The sequence below is a fragment of the Miscanthus floridulus genome, chromosome 14 (assembly GCF_019320115.1).
Source record: "Miscanthus floridulus cultivar M001 chromosome 14, ASM1932011v1, whole genome shotgun sequence".
Lineage (NCBI taxonomy): Eukaryota > Viridiplantae > Streptophyta > Magnoliopsida > Poales > Poaceae > Miscanthus > Miscanthus floridulus.
The window spans coordinates 12,959,299-12,965,789 of record NC_089593.1 but is presented as its reverse complement, the minus strand read 5'-3'; the positions used below and the strand labels follow the sequence as shown (position 1 = coordinate 12,965,789).

General features: G+C 43.9%; 1 long non-coding RNA gene across 1 annotated transcript; it reads right to left on the bottom strand.

Annotated features, from left to right (window-relative positions):
- Window positions 1–4,875: 4,875 nt before the first annotated feature.
- LOC136504386 (uncharacterized) lies at window positions 4,876–6,240 on the bottom strand. Its single transcript, XR_010770868.1, has 4 exons — window positions 6,191–6,240; window positions 5,650–5,756; window positions 5,356–5,536; window positions 4,876–5,264 (listed from the first exon to the last, which is right to left on the bottom strand). It is a non-coding gene; the product is annotated as an uncharacterized lncRNA (long non-coding RNA).
- Window positions 6,241–6,491: the final 251 nt, after the last annotated feature.

Sequence of the window (6,491 nt, the reverse complement as noted above, 5' to 3'; positions counted from 1 at the left end):
ATACTAGCACATTTGCTTGGTCAATGTTTCAGCCAGTCAGAGATGACATGAAGACAGATCGTATTAGTCGAAGAAGATCGAACGGCGTGTCGCAACATAATACATGGTGCTCGGGGACTAGCTGTGGGGGTATTAACCCATATACCCTTACGGCTAGGCTTGGGCCGGCCCGGACCAGGGGGTCCGGCCCACTAGAAGATGACGCGCGGCCTGGCCAATTTGCTCGGAGTCCCGCGCAAGGAATCAAGGCAGACTTGGAGATCAAGCAAGATCCTGGTCGGTTAGAATAGGAATCCTTATCCGGCCACCTATGGCAATTGTAACGGGTTAGGATTAGTTTCCGGATCTGTAACCCTGCCCCCCAGACTATATAAGGCGGGCAGGGGACCCCTCTCAAAAACATCTCTCATTGACATACAGCAATACAATCAGACGCATGACGTAGGTATTACGCCCTCATGGCGGCCGAACCTGGATAAAACCTCGTGTCTGTCTTGCGTCACCATCTTGTTTGTAGCTTGCGCATCTGTCTGCCGATAATCTACTACCTTGGGCATACCCCTAGGTAGACTGCCGACCATATTTCGTCGACATGGCGGCATGATCAAGATTGAGGTGGATTGGGACATCGGTTAGTGTAGCTGTTGGAGAGCAGGAGCAGGCATGCTTGACAGGAGCATCCGAAGAAATTGAAGCTTCCCCAAAAACCTTGCAAGAGTCTTTCATAACAGGGCAGAAGATACCACCAATCTTGATCACCAAAGAAAGCTCCCTATTAGGACGAGATTTATGAATCGGAGAATCTTTAGTGAGCTTTTTATGGAAAAAAAACTCTTTTGGAAGACATGTTGCATTTGTTTTTACGCCTGATCACAGTCGACCAGCTATCCTTCTCTTCTTTTTCCCATTTTTTCTATTGGAGTTCCTAGTTTTCACCCCATCACGCCACATGTGGAAGTAGATGCCAAAGTGATCAGTGGTAATCCTCTTGAGAGCACGAACCAACAAACCCACATGCTTTGAGGCAACAAAAAAGCGAAAATGTTGATCTTGCAGATAGGTAACATGGAATCCAGCAGGAGAGCCACACAGGCAACAATGAATAACCATAGCAACTGACTCTTTAGTCAAACGAAAGAGGTATCTTCGAAAAACCACAAGCATGAAGAAGGAGCCATCCGGAGACGAGGATGGGTGATGCACCGATGAAGAGAACTTATGAAGAACTTCAGCTTCGAATCTCTTACCCGGAGAGAAATTCCAGTCCTTGACTAACTCTGCCAGAGCAGGATCCTGCTCAAGTTCGAGGAGGGCACCAGGGGAGCAAACATGTCGAGCCATGCAGGGGAGCTCAACACCAGCGAAGGTACCGCCAGGAAGGGGCAGCGGTGACGAGGAATCAGACCGGCCTCATACTTGCTTAACGGTCTAGCGCACAGGGGCGGGCCAGAGGCATGCAGGGTTGCATCTAGGAGCGACCGCGAGCGCGTGGGTCCGCGCGTCCGCGCAAGGGGTGAGGGAAGAGTCGCTACCGTGGGCGTGGGCGTGGGCGAGCGGACGCATGGCAGTGACGAGGCACAAGCGCGGGTGCGCGGACGCCGACGCTCGGAACCACATCGAGCGGCCCAGGCGCAGGGGCGCGTGGCGGAGGCGTAGGCACGCGGGAGGCCGCTGCGGGGGGCGGATATGTGGGGCAAGGCCACCGGCGAGCAGGTGGGTGGCGGCGGCGGTCGTGGGGGTGCTCGCTGGTTCGACTGAATCAAAAAGTTTCAGACTCCTTTGCCTATCATTGATGAATTGGAGTATGGCCTCTGGCCACTGTCTGCCAGCCAACATGGTTGGTGATTAATTCCTCACCAACGAACTAAATGGTAGATGGAGCATGGCCAATCGGTCGCTTGCTTGATCTCATGCAGCATGCAGATGCTGCCCACTGAAAAGAATTCACAGGGTTTAATGCAGCATTTTCTTTTGTTTCAGAACAATGGTAATCACGCCTTTCGCTACACTATGATGCAAATATAATGTAGCCCTGGTGATTAGTGATTACCTTGTTGATTTGTGAAGATCACGACAAATAGGAGGTCAATTAAGCTTATCACACGACTCCAATTGCTTATCAGCTCAACAATGGTTTATGACATGTAAGGTGTGTGGATTTAGTTTACCACGTGAACAGGATACACCTCTTTAGAAGGTTCTTTGAAAAATGTTTGCTGAAAACCCATCATAGATGGCAAAGTCACAAGCGTGAAGCTAAGTCGGATGCTGATGCATATGACTTTGAGGCATTATGAAAATTGCTAGATTTGGGGGATGATTGTCCACACAAGCTGACCATAGGAGATTCAGGCCTGGAGGGGACATGGTGGTGGTGTTCATCTGCTAAATTTTCTTCAACCACGGCAACACATTTTCAGCAAAGAAGAGTCCAGTGTGATGTTGGTCATACGTCTTTTGTTGTTAGCAAATAATGCAAATAAAGATCGAACACAAGACACATAATTTTACGTGGAAAACCCTTGCGGGAAAAAACCACGGGCGCCAACCAGCGATCTTCACTATATAATGATGAGAGTTTACAAAACACAGAGAATACACAATGAGTCTTGTGCTCTTTCTGTGCGGCTTTCAAGATGTATATATAGGACGAACAGACTGCAGTCCAATACGAAAACCAATCCACTAAGCACATAACCTGAACCGCGGGCCCTCCAAGTGTCCTCGCAAGACCCATGTTTGAATTCGGATCATATTCCAACATCTGTGCCCTCATCATCCAATAAGTCATTGTCCTGGGTGGCGAATTGATGAAAATCTACTATCTCATATAGGAAGCGGTTTTCACAGGCATATGTTGAGTTTTCCTGTGCCAGCCTTGATTCATAGGCCAGCAATATCTCCAGTTGCATGCAAATCTGTTTCAGCAATGGATTGTTTAGAGAGACTCTTTCAGTATAACATGGAGAAAATAAGTTATATTCATCGGTTCACAAGAACAACACCATGTACTATATACCATAGTTTAATGGATGTAGTGATACTCTTTAGATGTTGTTAAGAACAAGCTTGCAGTACCAACAGTTTATAGCTAATATGAAACGAGATACTGGACTCAAACTTCTCATCGCCATATAATAATATAGTTTCATATGAATCTAAATTTATGTAATGCTCAATTTTCAAAAGAAGCAGAGTACTGAAAATTCAACCCTTATGCAAGTGTTCAAAAATGATGAGCACCAATAGCTACTTATATAATTTATTTAATTGCAAGATTCAGATGTAGTAATATTCATTTATCAGTTTGGTGATGAAGTATCACCTATTGAATGTTCTTGATGAATTGAAAATGAAGGTGTATGTAATTCACGAAAAGACATTAAACATGATAACAAACAAGTTTGACCAGAAAAAAGATTACCAAGTCATCATCTTCAGTTTTGTCCCCTTTCTGCTTTGTTTCTAGCAAGAGCTTATTTTATACTTCTAGGAGAGCACATCTCTGCTTTGCAAAATCTGGATCGATTCAACAGATTTTTGTTCATGGAGTAGAAGTTTTTCTGTAACAGCCATTGCATTAGCAACCTGAAAGCATTAATAGGGGAAAGAGAAAGGGATCATTGCTGGTAGATACTATAAAAGAATAACTTATCTGAAGCATTCATCGAAAATTTCCGAAAAGACAAAATTTATGTTTTAAGGAAAAAAAAAACAATTCTTCTAATTCATTGTAAGCACAGAAAAGAGCTTACTCTGCTATTCTGATGGTCACGATGCTTTTTTTAAACAAATCAGGCAGAGGAGCAATGCTTATGTTTTGATAATGCTACAGATCGTAAGAAAACATTAGGCAACTTCAGCTGGTACCCTGTCAATTCTCGAGTCTCGGCTACACTACAACTCCGTAGATGGGTGAAGGAACTAAAAATAAATAGACTGGCAAAATAAAGGAACCGGAAACAAGTAGATCAACAAAGGAACTAGAAATATTTTTTTAGTAGAAAATACAAACATCTGTATGCTTTCCTTATACCGAAAACTAGCAGGTTTCCTTCTAATTTGAATTTTCTTTGTTTCCTCAACTCAATGATGCTGGATTTCTTATTATCCACAATTGTGAGCCCTTCCTGTTAAAGAAAGGAAGCCAATTTACAATACAGCTCAGGGTTATGCCATTTATAGAAATAGATTTTTTACAATGGTTGGGAAAGTACATTGATACCTCTAGGTTCTTTCATCTTTTTCTATTTTTTAAGTAATTCATTGAGAAATATATTGCAGAGGGTATGTTAGTAATTGAGGTTGAGTCCGTCTCAAACTTGACATAACCCCGCTGCCATCCCAAGTTTAATAGGGCACGACCCCCCGCCGGTGCCGCCGCTCAGTTGGGCATCTCCATCGATCCTGCACTGAAGACCTCAGGCATCCAGTGTGTTTGGGCCGCCGCCGCCATGTATGAGTAAAGGAGGTGCTTGTGTTCATGTTGCTACTAATCACGGCACCTGTGACGGTTACCGACTACTATGGTGCAGCTGAGGACAGCCTGGCCCGACGGCACAGCTGCTGCCAGGCCAAGCGCACGGCGGCCAGCGGCCTGCTCGCCCGGTGGCGCAGCTTCTGCTGCCGGCTGCATAGGGAAGAGGAGCAAGGACAGCATCGGCTCGGGAGGCGCTCGGAATAGCACGTAATCGACCGGGCAGGTGCGGCTGCCAGTGGCCGTGGCCATCCAGCGAGAGATAGCACGCGCGTGACACTTTCCATGGTCATAGCTTCGACGGGTGAGAGAAGACCATGGTCCAAGAGATGGAGGAGGAAGAAAAGGACTAAAATGGTAGATTTACCCTTATTCGAAAATAAAATAGAAAATAGAAAATAGATCTTATCCCACATATTTTGGTACTAGCCCCACCTAATTTGGTACTATCCCCACATGTTTGGTACCTCTAGGTACTTTCAGTTGGGTACCTTCTATTTTTCCACCGTTCGATCTTACCCAATGGATGACCCATGTTTTTTCCAACCATCGTAAAATTTCTCTTATAGAAATAAAGAAACAAAAACAAATGCGTTAAGTAAAAACCCATTACTTACAATGCATTTTTTATTGTTCCATCCACTAAGCTGGTTGACAGAATCAGAAAGAGCCTCAGTGGTTTTCAAATCATCAAAGGTCTGACTAGTGATGCCGCATCTCCAGTCTTCCAGTGGTTTTCAAATGAACTAACAAGAGTTACGGGCCTGAAATTACAAGGAAAGAAAGCCTGGAATAATATTAATGAAGTGAGAGACAATGCCAAACACAAAAGGTTCATTTGTGACTGTCAATATCTTCAGATACAGTTGCTGCCTCACCTGATATTTTCTGGATGCACCGTGTTGCTACATGGTTGTTCTTTCCTTCAGTTCTTAAACGTAGGCGCCAAGCCATCCTTGTCAAGAATTCCCTTGGCTTTACTTGCCAAAGTTTGCCAGAACCCAAGGTTGGCTCATTTATGATTTTGAACGATGTGTAACATTATGATGAAGCAGAGTCCTGCAAAGGAAAACCAGTATATCATCTCATTGTGCTGTGGGCCAACTACTAGTGCTGTGATACAAACAAGGTGATTGTGCATATCAGATATTCAGATCACCAAAGTAGCTTACGTGTCATGATTTAGGGCGTCTAATATAATAAGGTGGAACCAAACAGTCAGCAGCCATTCATGATATGCCACAATACATGGTCTTTGTTGAGCCAGTTTTCTTTCCTTCTGAAAAGTACCAATTCACGGCATGAGATTCAAATAAAACTAAAGAAGGGTGCAATGATGCAATATTGTACCTTAAGAGGAAAATTGCTAGAAAGTATCATCAACAAGGCATATGCACCATGATCTTTATTCATTGAAACAATTCTCTTTTCCTCCTAAAAGTACCAATTCACGGTATGAGATTCAGTGCAATAATGCAATATTCAGGAAAAATGGTAGAGAGTGATATGATCCAGGAACTGAAATTGTAGGAGAGGTTGAATTTGTTGGATAAAGAAATAAATAGTTGGACATGATATGATCCACTGTAACACAGAAGCATATGGCAATGGGTCATATCTATATGCAAAAAATAACTAAAACAGTTCGGTTTGCACTGTCATTGATACCACAAATCCAAGAGCATAAGCTGTTTTTTTTTATTTGGAACTAACCTGCAGATCGATGTACAGTGAAGAGTTAGAGTGCGTGAAAGGCAGGGAGAAGCAGAGATTCAGCTTTCCGCGTCAGGAGTGAAGGAAGGCAATTGTATGTATATCTGGCCTTGTTCCCTTTAATTTCTGGCATTCCTCATAAATCAGATATGGGCAGCGATCTCATATTTTGAATTGCAATGATTTGTAATTCCTGGAGAGAAGGGAGGGCCAGCAGAGCCCTGCAGTCTTCAAACGACAGGCTTTGGAGAGATGTGAGGAGCTGAAATTATAGATCGTAAATTCAGTCTACAAAAGAAAT